Source organism: Canis lupus, chromosome 4 (genome assembly GCF_048164855.1).
Source record: "Canis lupus baileyi chromosome 4, mCanLup2.hap1, whole genome shotgun sequence".
Lineage (NCBI taxonomy): Eukaryota > Metazoa > Chordata > Mammalia > Carnivora > Canidae > Canis > Canis lupus.
The window spans coordinates 9,548,007-9,566,739 of NC_132841.1; positions in this window are offsets into that span (position 1 = coordinate 9,548,007).

Consider the following 18,733-nt stretch of genomic DNA (forward strand, 5'->3'; position numbering starts at 1 on the left):
TGAGGCCGGGGCGAGTGTCCCCAGGACAGGAGAGCCCCGTCCCGGAGACGCAGGAGCTGCACCGACCTTCCCGGGCGGAAAGGGGCTCCAGGGAGGTGGAGCAGGACCCAGGAGGGCGGGGATGCCCTCGGGCTCCCGGGGACACTAACAGACACCTGCGCCCCGGGAGAGTGCGCCGAGCTCCCTAAGGGCTGCAGCGCGCACGGCGGGACCCGGAGCAGCTCGGGGGGCTCGGGGGCGGCTCCGCGGAGGGGGCTGCGGGGCGGGAGCGCGAATCCACCAGCGCAGGCCCCGGAGCACAGGGCGCCGGGACACAGCCCAGGATCCGGCCTCCCCCGGGACAGGCAGAGGCCGGGAGGGCCCAGGACAGCAAGGACGTTCCTGCCCCGAGCTGAGCAGATCAGCGGCCCCGCCCCGGAGCCTCCAGGCCCTGCAGACCGAGAGCTCTGGAGTTACTGCGGGGGCTGACTCCAGGGCTCCAGAGCTGCCCCGCCACTGCGGTTGTTCCTCCTGCGGCCTCACGGGGTGAACAACCCCCACTGAACCCTGCACCAGGCAGGGGCAGAGCAGCTCCCCCAAGTGCTAACACCTGAAAATCAGCACAGCAGGCCCCTCCCCCAGAAGACCAGATAGACGGACAAGTTCCAGGGGAAGCCAAGGGACTTAAAGTATACAGAATCAGAAGACACTCCCCCGTGGTTTTTTGTTTTGTTTTGTTTTGTTTTGTTTTGCTTTTTGATTTGTTTGCTTCCCCCACCTTTTTTTTCCCTTTCTTTCTTTTTCTTTCTCTTTTTCTTCTTTTTTTTCTTTTTTTCTTCTTTTTTTTCCTCTTTCTCTTTTCTTTCCTTCTTTCTCTCCTCTCTTTTTCTCCTTTTCCCAATACAACTTGCTTTTTGGCCACTCTGCACTGAACAAAATGACTAGAAGGAAAATCTCACCTCAAAAGAAAGAATCAGAAACAGTCCTCTCTCCCACAGAGTTACAAAATCTGGATTACAATTCAATGTCAGAAAGCCAATTCAGAAGCACTATTATACAGCTACTGGTGGCTCTAGAAAAAAGCATAAAGGACTCAAGAGACTTCATGACTGCAGAATTTAGAGCTAATCAGGCAGAAATTAAAAATTGAATGAGATGCAATCCAAACTAGAAGTCCTAACAACGAGGGTTAACGAGGTGGAAGAACGAGTGAGTGACATAGAAGACAAGTTGATGGCAAAGAGGGAAACTGAGGAAAAAAAGAGACAATTAAAAGACCATGAAGATAGATTAAGGGAAATAAACGACAGCCTGAGGAAGAAAAACCTATGTTTAATGGGTGTTCCTGAGGGCGCCGAAAGGGTCAGAGGGCCAGAATATGTATTTGAACAAATTCTAGCTGAAAACTTTCCTAATCTGGGAAGGGAAACAGGCACTCAGATCCAGGAAATAGAGAGATCCCCCCCCCCTAAAATCAATAAAAACCGTTCAACACCTCGACATTTAATAGTGAAGCTTGCAAATTCCAAAGATAAAGAGAAGATCCTTAAAGCAGCAAGAGACAAGAAATCCCTGACTTTTATGGGGAGGAGTATTAGGGTAACAGCAGAGCTCTCCACAGAGACCTGGCAGGCCAGAAAGGGCTGGCAGGATATATTCAGGGTCCTAAATGAGAAGAACATACAACCAAGAATACTTTATCCAGCAAGGCTCTCATTCAAAATGGAAGGAGAGATAAAGAGCTTCCAAGACAGGCAGCAACTGAAAGAATATGTGACCTCCAAACCAGCTCTGCAAGAAATTTTAAGGGGGACTCTTAAAATTCCCCTTTAAGAAGAAGTTCAGTGGAACAATCCACAAAAACAAGGACTGAATAGATATCATGATGACACTAAACTCATATCTCTCAATAGTAACTCTGAACGTGAACGGGCTTAATGACCCCATCAAAAGGCGCAGGGTTTCAGACTGGATAAAAAAGCAGGACCCATCTATTTGCTGTCTACAAGAGACTCATTTTAGACAGAAGGACACCTACAGCCTGAAAATAAAAGGTTGGAGAACCATTTACCATTTGAATGGTCCTCAAAAGAAAGCAGGGGTAGCCATCCTTATATCAGATAAACTAAAATTTACCCTGAAGACTGTAGTGAGAGATGAAGAGGGACACTATCTCATACTTAAAGGATCTATCCAACAAGAGGACTTAACAATCCTCAATATACATGCCCTGAATGTGGGAGCTGCCAAATATATAAATCAATTAATAACCAAAGTGAAGAAATACTTAGATAATAATACACTTATACTTGGTGACTTCAATCTAGCTCTTTCTATACTCGATAGGTCTTCTAAGCACAACATCTCCAAAGAAATGAGAGCTTTAAATGATACACTGGACCAGATGGATTTCACAGATATCTACAGAACTTTACATCCAAACTCAACTGAATACACATTCTTCTCAGGTGCACATGGAACTTTCTCCAGAATAGACCACATACTGGGTCACAAATCGGGTCTGAACCAATACCAAAAGATTGGGATCGTCCCCTGCATATTCTCAGACCATAATGCCTTGAAATTAGAACTAAATCATAACAAGAAGTTTGGAAGGACCTCAAACACGTGGAGGTTAAGGACCATCCTGCTAAAAGATGAAAGGGTCAACCAGGAAATTAAGGAAGAATTAAAAAGATTCATGGAAACTAATGAGAATGAAGATACAACCGTTCAAAATCTTTGAGATGCAGCAAAGCAGTCCTAAGGGGGAAATACATTGCATCCATTCAAAAACTGGAAAGAACTCAAATACAAAAGCTAACCTTACACATAAAGGAGCTAGAGAAAAAACAGCAAATAGATCCTACACCTAGCAGAAGAAGAGAGTTAATAAAGATTCGAGCAGAACTCAATGAAATTGAGACCAGAAGAACTGTGGAACAGATCAACAGAACCAGGAGTTGGTTCTTTGAAAGAATTAATAAGATAGATAAACCAGTAGCCAGCCTTATTAAAAAGAAGAGAGAGAAGACTCAAATTAATAAAATCATGAATGAGAAAGGAGAGATCACTACCAACACCAAGGAAATACAAACGATTTAAAAAACATATTATGAACAGCTATACGCCAATAAATTAGGTAATCTAGAAGAAACGGACGCATTCCTGGAAAGCCACAAACTACCAAAACTGGAACAGGAAGAAATAGAAAACCTGAACAGGCCAATAACCAGGGAGGAAATTGAAGCAGTCATCAAAAACCTCCCAAGACATGAGTCCAGGGCCAGATGGCTTCCCAGGGGAATTCTATCAAACGTTTAAAGAAGAAACCATACCTATTCTCCTAAAGCTGATTGGAAAGATAGAAAGAGATGGAGTACTTCCAAATTCATTCTATGAGGCCAGCATCACCTTAATTCCAAAACCAGACAAAGACCCCACCAAAAAGAATTACAGACCAATATCCCTGATGAACATGGATGCAAAAATTCTCAACAAGATACTGGCCAATAGGATCCAACAGTACATTAAGAAAATTATTCACCATGACCAAGTAGGATTTATCCCTGGGACACAAGGCTGGTTCAACACCTGTAAAACAATCAATGTGATTCATCATATCAGCAAGAGAAAAACCAAGAACCATATGATCCTCTCATTAGATGCAGAGAAAGCATTTGACAAAATACAGCATCCATTTCTGATCAAAACTCTTCAGAGTGTAGGGATAGAGGGAACATTCCTCAACATCTTAAAAGCCATCTACGAAAAGCCCACAGCAAATATTCTCAATGGGGAAGCACTGGGAGCCTTTCCCCTAAGATCAGGAACGAGACAGGGATTTCCACTCTCACCACTGCTATTCAACATAGCACTGGAAGTCCTAGCCTCAGCAATCAGACAACAAAAAGACATTAAAGGCATTCAAATTGGCAAAGAAGAAGTCAAACTCTCCCTCTTCGCCGATGACATGATACTCTACATAGAAAACCCAAAAGTCTCCACCCCAAGATTGCTAGAACTCATACAGCAATTCGGTAGCGTGGCAGGATACAAAATCAATGCCCAGAAATCAGTGGCATTTCTATACACTAACAATGAGAATGAAGAAAGAGAAATTAAGGAGTCAATCCCATTTACAATTGCACCCAAAAACATAAGATACCTAGGAATAAACCTCACCAAAGATGTAAAGGATCTATACCCTAAAAACTATAGAACACTTCTGAAAGAAATTGAGGAAGACACAAAGAGATGGAAAAATATTCCATGCTCATGGATTGGCAGAATTAATATTGTGAAAATGTCAATGTTACCCAGGGCAATATACACGTTTAATGCAATCCCTATCAAAATACCATGGACTTTCTTCAGAGAGTTAGAACAAATTATTTTAAGATTTGTGTGGAATCAAAAAAGACCCCGAATAGCCAGGGGAATTTTAAAAAAGAAAACCATATCTGGGGGCATCACAATGCCAGATTTCAGGTTGTACTACAAAGCTGTGGTCATCAAGACAGTGTGGTACTGGCACAAAAACAGACACGTAGATCAGTGGAACAGAATAGAGAACCCAGAAGTGGACCCTGAACTTTATGGTCAACTAATATTCGATAAAGGAGGAAAGACTACCCATTGGAAGAAAGACAGTCTCTTCAATAAATGGTGCTGGGAAAATTGGACATCCACATGCAGAAGAATGAAACTAGACCACTCTCTTTCACCATACACAAAGATAAACTCAAAATGGATGAAAGATCTAAATGTGAGACAAGATTCCATCCAAATCGTAGAGGAGAACACAGGCAACACCCTTTTTGAACTCAGCCACAATAACTTCTTGCAAGAAACATCCACGAAGGCAAAAGAAACAAAAGCAAAAATGAACTATTGGGACTTCATCAAGATAAGAAGCTTCTGCACAGCAAAGGATACAGTCAACAAAACTAAAAGACAACCTACAGAATGGGAGAAGATATTTGCAAATGATGTATCACATAAAGGGCTAGTTTCCAAGATCTATAAAGAACTTATGAAACTCAACACCAAAGAAACAAACAATCCAATCATGAAATGGGCAAAAGACATGAAGAGAAATCTCACAGAGGAAGACATAGACATGGCCAACACGCACATGAGAAAATGCTCCGCATCACTTGCCATCAGGGAAATACAAATCCAAACCACAATGAGATACCACCTCACACCAGTGAGAATGGGGAAAATTAACAAGGCAGGAAACCACAAATGTTGGAGAGGATGCGGAGAAAAGGGAACCCTCTTACACTGTTGGTGGGAATGTGACCTGGTGCAGCCACTTTGGAAAACTGTGTGGAGGTTCCTCAAAGAGTTAAAAATAGACCTGCCCTACGACCCAGCAATTGCACTGCTGGGGATTTACCCCAAAGATACAGATGCAATGAAACACCGGGGCACCTGCACCCCGATGTTTATAGCAGCAATGGCCACGATAGCCAAACTGTGGAAGGAGCCTCGGTGTCCATCGAAAGATGAATGGATAAGGAAGATGTGGTTTATGTATACAATGGAATATTCCTCAGCCATTAGAAATGACAAATACCCACCATTTGTTTCAACGTGGATGGAACTGGAGGGTATTATGCTGAGTGAAGTAAGTCAATCGGAGAAGGACAAACATTATATGTTCTCATTCATTTGGGGAATATAAATAATAGTGAAAGGGAATATAAGGGAAGGGAGAAGAAATATGTGGGAAATATCAGAAAGGGAGACAGAACGTAACGACTGCTAACTCTGGGAAACGAACTAGGGGTGGTGGAAGGGGAGGAGGGCGAGGGGTGAGAGTGAATGGGTGACGGGCACTGGGGGTTTATCTGTATGTTGGTAAATTGAACACCAATAAAAAATAAATTAAAAAAAAATAAACAACATGTGTGTGAGAGATGATGGCCCCTCAGTCTCAGAAATGACCTGGTGAGGAGCTTGTGTACCTTCATGAAGCAAGGGAGGTGAGACCTTTCTGGAGAATCCTGATCATGATGCCATAAGAAATCAAAGACTCTAGGAAATAGTGGTGGCAATTGTTCAGGAAATGGATTTTGACTTTAAAAGCAATAGGAAAAAAAGTTGAAAGCAAGCTTTTATAAGTAGAAAAAAATATTAATTAATCAAATTCTCTTGACTCAGTTTCTCGGACATTGGCCTTAAATCTTCCCAAGAAAGACTTTTCAAAATCCCCACCCTTACCCAAGTGTTCTTTTGCAGTCGGAGGGTTTTATTTTTTAAAAGATTTTACTTATTTATTTACTTAAGAGCATGTATGAATGTGGGGAAGGGACACAGAGAGAGAGAGAGAATCTTAAGCAGACTCTGTACTGAGTGAGGAGCCCAAAATGGGGCTCAATCCCATGACTCCAAGGTCATGACCTGAGCTGAAATCAAGAGTCAGACTGACCCAGGTGCCCCAGTCTGAGTGGTTTAATAGACTTTATGTTTTAGAGCAAGTTTAGGCTTAAAGAAACATTAAGCAAAAAGTACAGAGTTTCCATATATCCTATCTGCCTCCCCTAACTCCCCCCAACCTACCCACTTTCCCTATTATTAACATCTTTCATTATTGTGGTACATTTGTTATGATTGGTGAACCAATGTTGATACATGATTATGAACTAAAGTCCGTAGTTTATATTAGGGTTCACTCTTGGTGTTGTACAGTTCTGTAGGTAACTTCTGATGTTTGTGGAAAAAGGCAAGAATTAATTCAGAGAAAACTTCTCATACATAGAAAAATGTCTGAGGCCTGAGGTGATTGACTATTCATCTGAGTTACACATTCTCAAGAAAGATTTATTCTGTGCAGTGTAGGGGGGGGGTAAATTTGCATTGCATCCAGTATTCCTTATAATAGTTGTATTATAGAAAATTCTCTCAGGAAGAATTTCATCATCGGAATGAGCAGTTGTGTGCATACATACATATCTGATGGGGAATTGAAATTTAATTTTTGTATTTTTCACGGAAGACACCTTTAGCCATGTTACCTCCAGACAGCCCACATTCACGACACAAGTTGTATCTTTACTCAGAGTTGAAAGGTCCTTGTGTACACAACCACCATGCTCAGCAACTGTCACCATGCTTGAGCCAAGTGCCACTGGGGAAGGAAGGAGAGGAGGGAAGAAGGGAGGGTTTTGTTCTTCCTTTCCTGTTGCAGTTCTGGCTCAGTGGCAAAGGACTTCCATGCTCTCTCCCCATGTGGAGGTATGTTAGAGAGGGCTATTCTGCTCTCCCTGTATCCTGGGCTCTCTCTTTCCTGGAAGAGTGGCTAATAGGCTCACTTGGGGACCAACATTCACAAGCCAGTGTCTGCAGGGTCACTGGACTGAAAGTCATGGGCATTACCTCTGTACTTTCAGGGTAACCCATGTGCAAGGTGTGTCAGCCACTAGGCTCTCATCTCTCTGCTGCACACACTCACCCTTTCAGATCCAGCTCTGTGATACTAAGGCTGATTCTCTGCAAAATCCTTTTCTGCTTTGGCAGTTGCTCCCCATTGGGCCCTGCCAATAGGGGATCTACACAGAGACTGCAAGGCCTGTGGAAGAGGGGACTCCCTGCTTCCTACTTGCTTCCTGTCCACTTGCTGTTCTTGTGAGCTTCATCCTATAATGCTTCTCCACCCTGGAAGCAACAAGCCATTCCCGTTGCAGTAACTGAAGCCTGTTTGCAGTTTCTCCAACTCTCGCAGAACCAGCCTAATGGCACCCTCTTCAAATGCCACACTATCTTCAGGCCTCATCCACTGCATTCCAGATTCTAGCAACCCTTCAGTGGGTGTTGCCCACTGATTACTACAACTGGTTCTTCATTCACACTTTGGCTATTGCTCTTTGTGCATTGCTCCCACTGGTTGTAATCTAACAGAAGAGGAGAAGTGAGTGCAGCCAGACCCACCTAGTCCCACACCCATCTTTGTAGACAGTGTACTGGCAGGCTATATTAGTGACTGGAAACCATTACGTACTGCCAATAGGAAAGAGGTCCGAGAGAGATCAGAACACAGAAGGAAGGGAGAACCTTCTATTTCTGGTTTTGGCAATGTGGTACTGCTGGCAGTTGCAAGAGCAGCAAGAGTGGAGTAATGCTGGAACAGAGGCTGCTCTGGACTTCCGGGAGGCTGGGGGAAGGCAGCACCTGTTTGGCATTTCCAATCTTTGTGATATTTTTGATGGTGCAACATCAGGGGAAGGCTCATGGACTCCTGTATATTTTGCGTGTGGAACAGACATGAATCTGGGGGAAGGGACACTAGAGGGTGAATCGTGTGAGGCCTAATGACAACCCCTCAAAGATGCTGAAAGAAATTATTATTTTTTTTTTTGCTGAAAGAAATTAAAGAAGACATAAATGGAAAGATATTTGATGATGTTCATGGATTAGAAAGCATAATAATTAAGATGTCAGTACTACCTAATCAATCCACAGTTACAATACAATTCCTTTTTTTAAAAGATTTTATTTATTCTAGAGAGAGAGAGAGAGAGAGAGAGAGGCAGAGATATAGGCAGAAGGAGAAGAAGGCTCCATGGAAGGAGCCTAATGTGGGACTCGATCCCGGATCCCGGGATCATGCCCTGAGCCAAAGGCAGATGCTCAATCACTGAGCCACCCAGGCATCCCTCCAACACAATTCCTATTAAGATACCAATGACATTTTGGGGGGCAGAAATAGGAAAAAAAAACCCATCCTAAAATTTATATGAAATTTCAAGGATGATAGTCAAAATGGTATCGAGAAAGAACAAAGTTGGAGGACTCACACTTCCTGATTTCAAACCATCTACAGAGCTACAATAATCAGTGTGTACCAGGCATAAGGGCAGATGTGTAATGACCGATGATATGCAATAGAGAGTCCAAAAATAAACTGTCACATATACAGTCACTTGAGTTTTGGCAAGAATCCTAAGACCATTCAGAGGGGGATAGGACAATCTTTTCTGTAAACAGTGCTGGGAAATCTGGATATCCACAAGCAGAAGAATGGAGTTGGATCTTTACCTTACACCATATACAAAGTTTGATTTAAAATGGACTAAAGACTTAGACTTAATGGCTGTACCCATAAAACTCCCTAGTGGAAAATAGGGGGAAATCCTCATGACACTGGTTTTGGCTTGATTTCTTGGTTATGACACCAAAAGTTCAGGCAATAAAAGAAAAAATACATAAATTAGACTTCATGAAAAGTTAAAACTTTTGTGCATCAAAGGATGCTGTCAGGAGAAAGAAAAGACAGGTCACAGAATGGTCATAGAAGCATTGTTTACAATAGCCAAAATAGGAGAGGTGCCTGGGTGGCTCAGTCGGTTAAGCATCTGAGTCTAGATTTCAGCTCAGGTCATGATCTCAGGGTCATGAGATCAAGCCCCATACCAGGCTCTGTGCCCAGTATAGAGCCTGTTAAGATTTTCTCTCTCCCTCTGCCCTTTCCCACCTTACTCCCTCTAGCACACACATGCACTCTCTCTCTCTCTCTCTCAAAACAACAACAACCAAACAATAGCCAAAATATGGAATTCTTGGTCAAGAGATGCACAAGTAAACAAAATATGCTATATACATAACTATGGAACATTGAGTCACAAAAAGGAAGGGAATTCTGACACATGATACAACTTGATTGAACCTTGAAATCATAGTGCTAAGTGAAATAAGCCAGATGCAAAAGGACACAAATTGTATTATTCCACTTATTGGAGGTACCCTGAATAGGGAGACTCAGAGAGAGAGAGAGAGAGAGAGTAGAATAGAGGGCCCCAGGGGCTGAGCCTAGAGGGACAGGGGGTGCCTGTGGGTTTAATGACTACTGAAACGATGAAAGAGTTCTGGAAATGGATGGTGGTGATGGTTGTGCAACATTGAGAATGTACTGAATGCCACTGAAATGGCTAACATGATAAAATTGTATGTCACATATATTTACTACAATAAAATAAGTTTAAAAATTATTTTTCTCTGGATGATGGTATTTGGGTGATTTTTTCCAACCTCATTCATATATAAATAGTGACCTCTGTCTCTCCCTTGTGCTTCGCGTGGACTCCATCAGACTGGGGCCTTGATGACCTATCCTGTTACTTTATCCTCTGACAGTGGAAGGCATTTGCCCAGATGTCTGAGAGTCATCAAGTCTGTAAAAACATCATGGGAAAAATCAGATACTTTATGGAATAGTAAAACTTGCTTATTAAACGTTCACCTAATACCTCAGGGCACCTGGGTGGCTCAGTCAGTTGAGCATCCAACTCTTGGTTTCAGCTCAGGTTGTGATCTCAGGATCCTGGGATCCAGCCCCACATCAGGCATGTCACCGTCTTAGCACAAAGCTGACCTGAAAGAGAAAGATCAAGAGAGTATAGAACCGTAGTACAATACCTAAGGATCCCATTGCCTGCCACTGAGGAAGCATAGGCCCTGGTTTGACTCAGCCTAAGTGTAAACTCAGAGCCAGAATTCACATGAGGTAGAATTTCCCCTGGAAACTAATGAGAAACATGCTTCCATAAGTCTAGACAGAGATACATGGATTTTGAACTGTGCTTGACCAGAGGACACAGGCAGAGTGAAGGAGGTAATTAAGTCTAGGGCAGGATGACCTGACACCATGGGATGTTTTTACAGACTTGAACTTGGTCAAGTCTAGATTTGGTTAGGTTAGATGAATAGTAACAAAGACAAGAAATGGAAGTATGCACGCTTGCAGGAAAGATGAAGAAACCGTTTACTAAAGAAATACTCAAAATTATTGGTGAGTGTGGAATCATTCTTTGTATTTTTTATCACTTAAACCCTTTGTAAAAATATATAAAATAACAAAATATAAAGTGATTTAAGAAATATTGGGATGAGTTTCAGAAATATCAGGGTTTATAATAGGCCTCGGAACTGTGCTGCAAGAGCCCTGTGCATTATTATTGTGTCTAATGCCCAGTGATATGATGACATCCATGGCCACATATCTCTGTGATTTTAACGAAAGAAAGTTCTGTTTCTGTAGACACAGTGACCAATTACCAGTCTTTGCAAAAAGAAATCAGCTTTGCAAAAACAGACTGACTTTTATATATTTCTACCAAATGCAATCATAGAGATAAACACAATATAGGATTTCTGTGGGAAACTCAACTGCACATTTTCTGACTTTTCCAGGGACTTTAAACCAACTGATGCTACTCAGATAGGGTGATTAAAAAAAAAATCTTGTAATTATTGAACACAGCAGGCATGTTCTGTGAACAGCACTATGATTCTTTTGTTTAGAGAAAGGGGCCTGCATCTGCTTCCTATCAAAGGCTTTTACCATAGTGTTCCTTGCTTCAATGAAGGCCACCCTGTATGCTTGAAAATTCTCATATCTGGAAGGCATAATGCCATCTCTGGAGCAGAACACCCTGCATGCTTTTTGAGCAAAGCAGAGCCAGTATTGCATGCTAGCAAACAGATGTTCAGTGGGTACCCTTCATGTATCCACAAAAGCTGGGCCTATTTGAACAGAGCAAAGGGATCAAAGGGGTTTAGGAATACGTATTCTGGGTCCCATTTGTCTTCCTCCATGCTTGTGGTCCACGCACATTAGAGACAGGAGGCCCAAACATTAACATGGACCAGCCACTGTGCTGGTATGACATGATCCCGTCCCTGCCAGCAAGTTATTCCTGGTCTATGAGGGTGCACAGTAGAGGCAGTGCTGTGATCCGTCAAGGCTAGAGCATCGTTTCAAAGAGGAAGACAGCCAATCTGGCTCCGGGGTGCATCCTGAGAACACACTTAGCGCTAAGCAGGGCCATACTGAGTTCTGGGCATTTTTCTGGGAGCAAAGAGGAGGCCCGACTGTATGTTAAGCAAGAAGGCCACATATCACCCATCACAGTGCTGGCAGAGTATTCAGTATTTGTAGAATGCAGAACGGAGGAGCCTATTGGAGTCCTCGCCAGAGCTGGGTAGAGGCACATGCAGATACATTTCCTCCTCAGTGCTGTCAAGGAGTTCAGGAGGGGCCTGGAGGGAGACATAAGGTTGGGAGTCAGTGGTGTAGAAATGGTGACTGAAGCCACGAGAACACAAAATTCGGGCATGTGCACAGTGGGATGAAAGCAGTGACAGCTGAGTCCCAAAGGCACCAGTATTCAAGTCTGAACAGAGGAAAGAGCATGGGAATGGGATGGGCAGGAGTGGGTGGCAAGGCAGGAGGAAGCTAGAGAGTAACAGTGCTGAGAGCAAAGAAGTGAGTTCATAAAGAACATAGCCAGGAGCATCCTATGCTGCAGAGACCTCACACAGGAGGAGGACCCCATTGTCCCCAGGAGCTGGCACCATCCTAACAGAGATGCAACCACAGTGGTGGAGGGAGGAAGACCGTTCCAGCAGTGTGTTGAGAAGTGACCATAGGGGAGACCATCTGATGGATGACCACCTTTTTAGGATCTAGAAGTTCAACTGCAAGGGAATAGAGAAAGCTAAATCATATGGATAGTTGACTTCTGATGAGTTTGGAAGATGGAGGAGCATGGTGAGATGCTGAAAGAAAGGAGGACAGAGAATTTCCTAGAAGCCAAGCCCTGATGTAGCCTGGAAAGTCTCCTCTGGATGCTCTCATTCTTTTCAGAACCCTGAGTTTTGTCAGGGAATCAGATAAGTGAATTCTCAGGCTGGCTGGCCCCATCTCTACTCCCTCCTACCAGTCTCTCCATCCACCCCACTGGACCAGGACTGAGCCACATGTGTTCAAAACTCCAGAGTTAGAGAAGGAATCAAAGCAGCCCAGAGAAGTTAAGTGATATGGCTAAAGTTCCACCGCTAGCTGGAGGTAAATTACAGACTAGAATACAGGTCTCCAGACTCCAAAGCCAATGCCATTTGCATTATGTAATCCTGCATTTGTTCCATGTGGTTCAGCTGCTCTTTCTATGGGAAGAGAGAGAGACTTTTCCTCCTAGCATAGCTCAGCTGGTAATGCACAGATAAATCTGCTCAAGAGCACCACCGGGCTATGCTCTTCCATCCAGAGGCACCATGCAGGGATCAAGCAAGAGTCTCTCTCCCTCTCTCATATGCATTTTTCCTCTCTCCCTCCCTCTTGTCCCAGTGCCTAGCCCTTCCCCCTTTCAGAAAGCCACTGTGGGGCCGGAGAAATGCCCCAAGCAAGCATCAGTAGCAAGCACAGCCTACTGTTGATTCACAGCTGTGGTGCCGACACAACCCACACTGGTACTTGGCAGGCGTTCTTGGCTCTTAGTAGAATGGTGCTTTGTTACCGTGAATGATCAGGGCATTGAGTAGAGCTGGCACCACTGACCACAGGACTCCTGCCAATCGGGTCCCCTATTCTGGTACTTTCTGAATCCCTGGCACCTCAGTGCACTGTGTGACTGTGTATAGGACAGAAGAGAAGAGCCTGGGGCATTTCAGAGAAAGGTGTCTGTGGCCCATGGTTCCCTCCTGGTAGGGCCTGAGGGGTTTGGTCTAAGGATCTAGGGGAAAAGATTTCCACTCCCTGGGTTGGGTGCAGCTCTTTATATGTGACCACAAGGGCTGCAGCTGATGCTAGGGCTGGAGGCAGCATACCCATGGGAACAGATACTGGAGAGGTAGGTCATCTCTGCTATCTGAGAGAATAGGGCTCGAGGCATGACCACTCCTTACCATGGTCCACAGGCCTATCTCAGAGAGCCCATGGAAGTCTTTATTTAGAGAATTTTTACATTGTCCTTCATTGAGGGCTTACAGTGTTACAGTGTATCAAACACTGCTGTCACATGCAGGAATTTCAATCTATCAGCCATTGTAGAGTTTGCAGCCTGCAAAGTTAGGTCATAGGAAAGTTTAGGTACTCAGTGCACAGCCACCCTCTGTGTGTGAAGCTTTCCCAGGTGAGCAGAGAGCTGCTCACAGGGGAGGAAGTCCACCCACAAAATAACATGTATCCTCCTCTCTCAACCTGAAATCCCACCAAAGAATATCAATCCTTAGGCTTAAAGCTTTCATGGTCCTTCAAAATGTCAGTAAGAGAGGACATTTTCTTTTTAAATATCAGTCACTTAGACTGTTTTAAGAATAATTTTCAGTTTATTTAATAGCATCATAGAATGTCAAGATGGGGAAGGACAACACCACCTCCAGGAGAGGTTTGAACTTCTTTATCCAAATTCTGCTCAAACAGGAAGCAGTTAGCATTGCATTCAAGTCTCTCTCTGCTGCTTCATGTGCCCCTCTGTGCCTTGGGTTGTTTAGAAATCTTTTACAGGAAAGAGAAAAGCAAACCTATAAGATTGTCTGAATATTAAATGAGCTAATTATAAAGTATGACTGTTTTTAAAGGTTTATTTATTTATTTTAGAGAGAGAGAGCAGGAGTGGGATGGGCAGAGGGAGAAGGAGAGAGAGAATCTCAAGCAGACTCCCTGTGGAGCATAGACCCTGATGCAAGACTCAATTCCAGAGATCATGACCTGAGCAGAAACCAAGTGTCAAACACTTAATTGACTGAGCCAAACAGGAGCCCCAAGTATGGCTGATATTTTGAATGGATAGACTGAAACCAGAGAGCAACCTTGTTTTGTCTTCCACTGTCATTCATTGAACACTCCCCATTCTTCCCAGGCCCTGGATGAGATGTCAGGTGGGTCTCCTGCCTTCGCTGGTCTTCCCTAAATCTTCCTTAGGCCCATAGATCTGCAGACACTGGAAATCAAGAAACACACTTTCAATATGGTAATTAAAATGTCTCCACCAAGGTCCCGGTAAGCAATCGAGACTGAATCCATTGCAATCCATTGCACAAGGACCAAGCAAGTGTCCACTGGTTGTGAATGATTTTCAGTATCACCCCTGTAGTCAAAGAAGGAGTGGTGGTCTGTCTAGACACATACATATTTCACACAACCAAGCAGATGTCTCTATTATTAAGAAGTTGAAAATTAACAGACTAGTCTACCTAGATGTACTTAAGCTCAGCTCAAGTTGTGTTTTGTGAAATTGATGGCTACCACCCTAAATAAGAACTCTTGTCCCAGAAAAGATGAGTGAAAATATTCTCTTTTTAAAGATTCAAAAAATTAATTAATTAATTAATTTATAGGGATCATGAGCAGGGGGAGTGGCCGAGGGAGAGAGAGGGACAGAGAATCTCAAGCAGACTCCACACTGAGGGCAAAGCCCAACACAGGGCTAGATCCCACGACCTGAGATCATGACTTGAGTCAAAATCGAGAGTTGGAGGCTTAACCCAATTATTGTTGAAAGCAAGAAAAAAACACTAATGTGGATTATCATTTTGACTGATTCAACAGAACACAGTAACTAAGGTAGATAGTAATTAATTCAACATTATTTATCTGCTTCCACCCTGTCTCATGTCTCTGTGTCTTATCTCATAGATCATGTACTTTTTATTAAAGACTTTATCAAGGTATAATTTAAATGCCACAAAACACACTCAATGTAAGTGTACAAACAAATACTTCTTAGTAAATGTGTAGGGTTTTGCAACCATCACCGTGATCCAGTTTTAGAATATTTCCATCACCCCACACAGTTCTCGTGCTGGTTTGATTAATCCCCACATTCATTTCCAGTCCCAGACAACTGCAGATCTGCTTCTTGTCTCCATATGTTTACATTTTTAAAAAGTTTTATGCAAATAGAAAGTAGAATAAGCACATATCAGCAGTCTATTTTACAATATTTACAAAAATTCTATTGTAAGGAATTTTGTTAATCTCTTCCACAGTTAGGAAAAAAAAAATCTCTTCCACAGTTAGGGATTGTTTTCATTTTCTTGACTTTATAAATAAAGCTGCTATTAATAGTCACATACAAGTCTTTGTGTGTACATCATATATTTTGATTTTTCTTAGGTAGGTACCTAAGAGGGAATTTGCTAGTATATGTGGTAAGCATATGTTTAACTTAAAGGAAACCCAACTGTTTTTCAAAGTAATTACGTTTTACTTTTCCACCAGCAATGAATGAGGGATGTAGCTTCTGCATATTTTCACCAACACTTAGTATTGTCAGTCTTTTTCATTAACCATTACAGTGGGTCTCTGTGGTATCTTATTGTGGCTTCAATGGGTAGATGTGCTCATTTCACTAATGGCTGATGATATTGAGCATCTTTTCATGTGCTCATTCCATTTGCATATCTTCTTTGGAGAAATGTCTATTGAAATATTTGCTCCTTTAGAAAATGGGATTGTTTGTTTTCCTGCTGAGTTGTAGTTCCTTATATATTCTGGAAACAAATCCTTTGCCAGACATATGATTTGCAAATATTTTCTTCCAATTTGTGGCTTTTCTTTTTATTGTTTTTGCACCTAGTGCAATAGGGACACTATTATTAGTGTCTTTTGCAAAGCAAACATTGTGATTTCAATGAAGTCAAATTTATCAAAGTTTTCTTTTATGAATTGTGCTTTTGGTGCCAAATCTAAGAAATTCTTTGCCTAATGGAAGATCACAAAGAATTACTCCAATGTTTTATTTTAGAAGATTGATAATTTTAGCTCTTACATTTAGGTATGGTACATCTTGAGTTGATTTTTTGTATATGGGATGAGATAACAGTCTAAATTTGTTTTTATGTTTTTGCATATGATTATATGGATAGTCAGTTGTTCCAACACTATTTTTTTTTAAGATTTTATTTATTTATTCATGAGAGACACAGATATATATATAGAGAGACAGAGACACAGATAGAGGAGAAGCAGACTCCATGCAGAAAGCCCCACATAGGACTCCATCCCGGGACTCCAGGATCATGCCTTGGGTGGAAGGCAGGCGCCAAACTGCTGAGTCACCCAGGGATCCCCCCAACACCATTTGTTGAAAAAACTATCCTTTCCTCCATCGAATTGACTTGGTAGTCTTGTAAAAAATCAGTTGACTGTAAATGGAAGGATTTATTTCTGGACTTCCATTCTGTTCAATATATCTGCATGTTTGTCCTTAAGCCAAAACCACACTCTCTTGATTACTATAACTTTATAGTAAGTTTGGAAATCAAGCAGAGTGAGTATTCTTTCTTTATTCTTTACTTAGATTTTATGTAGAATTTTCAGGATTTTCTGTGTACAGATTCACATCATCTGTAAATCTGTGAACAGGTTTACCCCTTCCTTTACAATCTGTATATATTTAACTGATTTTTCTTGCCCATATTACACTGGGTAGAGACTCCAGTGTAATGTTAAACAGAAGTGGTGAGTGCTTCTCATAATAAGATAATAAGGGATCTGCCTTATTCCTGATCCTTGGTGGGGAAGGATCTGGTATTTTATCATGTCTCTTACCATTATGTATCATAGTTGTAGGTTTCTTACCGATGTTTTTTTGTAAAGTTGAGAAAGTTTCCTTCTTTCTCAACTGTTTCTTTCTTTCAGTTTCCAAGTCTTCAAAATTTATTTATTTATTTATTTATTTATTTATTTATTTATTTATGCATTTATTTAAGAGAATGTGAGTAGGGGGAGAGGCAGAGGGAAAGAATCTCAAGCAGACTCCCAGCCAAGTGCAGACCCCAAGATCATGACCTGAGCTGAAAGCAGGAATCAGATGCCCAACCAACTAAGCCACCCAGATGCCCCAGTTTCTTAAGAGTTTAGTTAAAGCACAGTTGTTGGTTAAGCATTTGACTCTTGTTCTCAGCTCAGGTCTTGATCTCAGAGTTTTGAGTTCAAGCCCTTCAATGAGATGTACTCTGGGTGTGGAGCCCACTCAAAAAGTTTCAATCATGGTTTTGTTGAACATTTTTCTGCATCTGTTGAGATGATTATATTTTTATCCTTAATCTCTTAGTATGGAGTATTACATGCTTTCATTTTGGGGTGTTAAACTAATCTTGCATTTCTAGGATAAATCCTTTGTAGCCATGTTGTATAAACTATTTAATATGCTGCTGGATTTGGTTTGCTAATATTTTGTTAAGATTTTTGAACTTACTGCAACAGAGATGCTGATCTATAGTTTTCTTTCTTTTTTTTTTTAAGATTGTATTTATTTATTCATGAGAGACCTAGAGAGAGAGAGAGAGAGAGAGAGAGAGAGGCAGAGACACAGGCGGAGGGAGAAGCAGGCTCCATGCAGGTAGCCGGATGTGGGACTCGATCCTGAGACTCCAGGATAGCGCCCTGGACCAAAGGCAGGCACTAAACTGCTGAGCCACCCAGGGATCCCCGGATCTATAGTTTTCTTTGATGTCTTTGGTTTTGAAGAGTTATAGAATGAGTTGGGGAGTTGTCCCTCTTCCTCCATATTCAAAAGGAGTTGTGAAAGATTGCTATTATTTCTTCTTTATTTATTATTTTATTATTATTATTATTATTTTAAAAGATTTATTTATTTATTTTATGATAGACATAGAGAGAGAGAGAGAGAGGAAGAGACACAGGAGGAGGGAGAAGCAGGCTCCATGCCGGGACCCCGAGGCAGGTCTCGATCCCAGGACTCCAGGATCGCGCCCTGGGCCAAAGGCAGGCGCCAAATCGCTGAGCCACCCAGGGATCCCCTATTTTATTATTTTTTAATTTCTTCTTTAAATATTAGATAGATTCACCAGTAAAGTTACCCGAGCCTGGACTTTTCTTCATGGGAAGAGTTTTTTTCTTTAAGATTTTATTTATTTATTCATAGAGACAGAGAGAGAGAGAGAGAGAGAGAGAGGCAGAGACACAGGCAGAGGGAGAAGCAGGCTCCATGCAGAGAGCCTG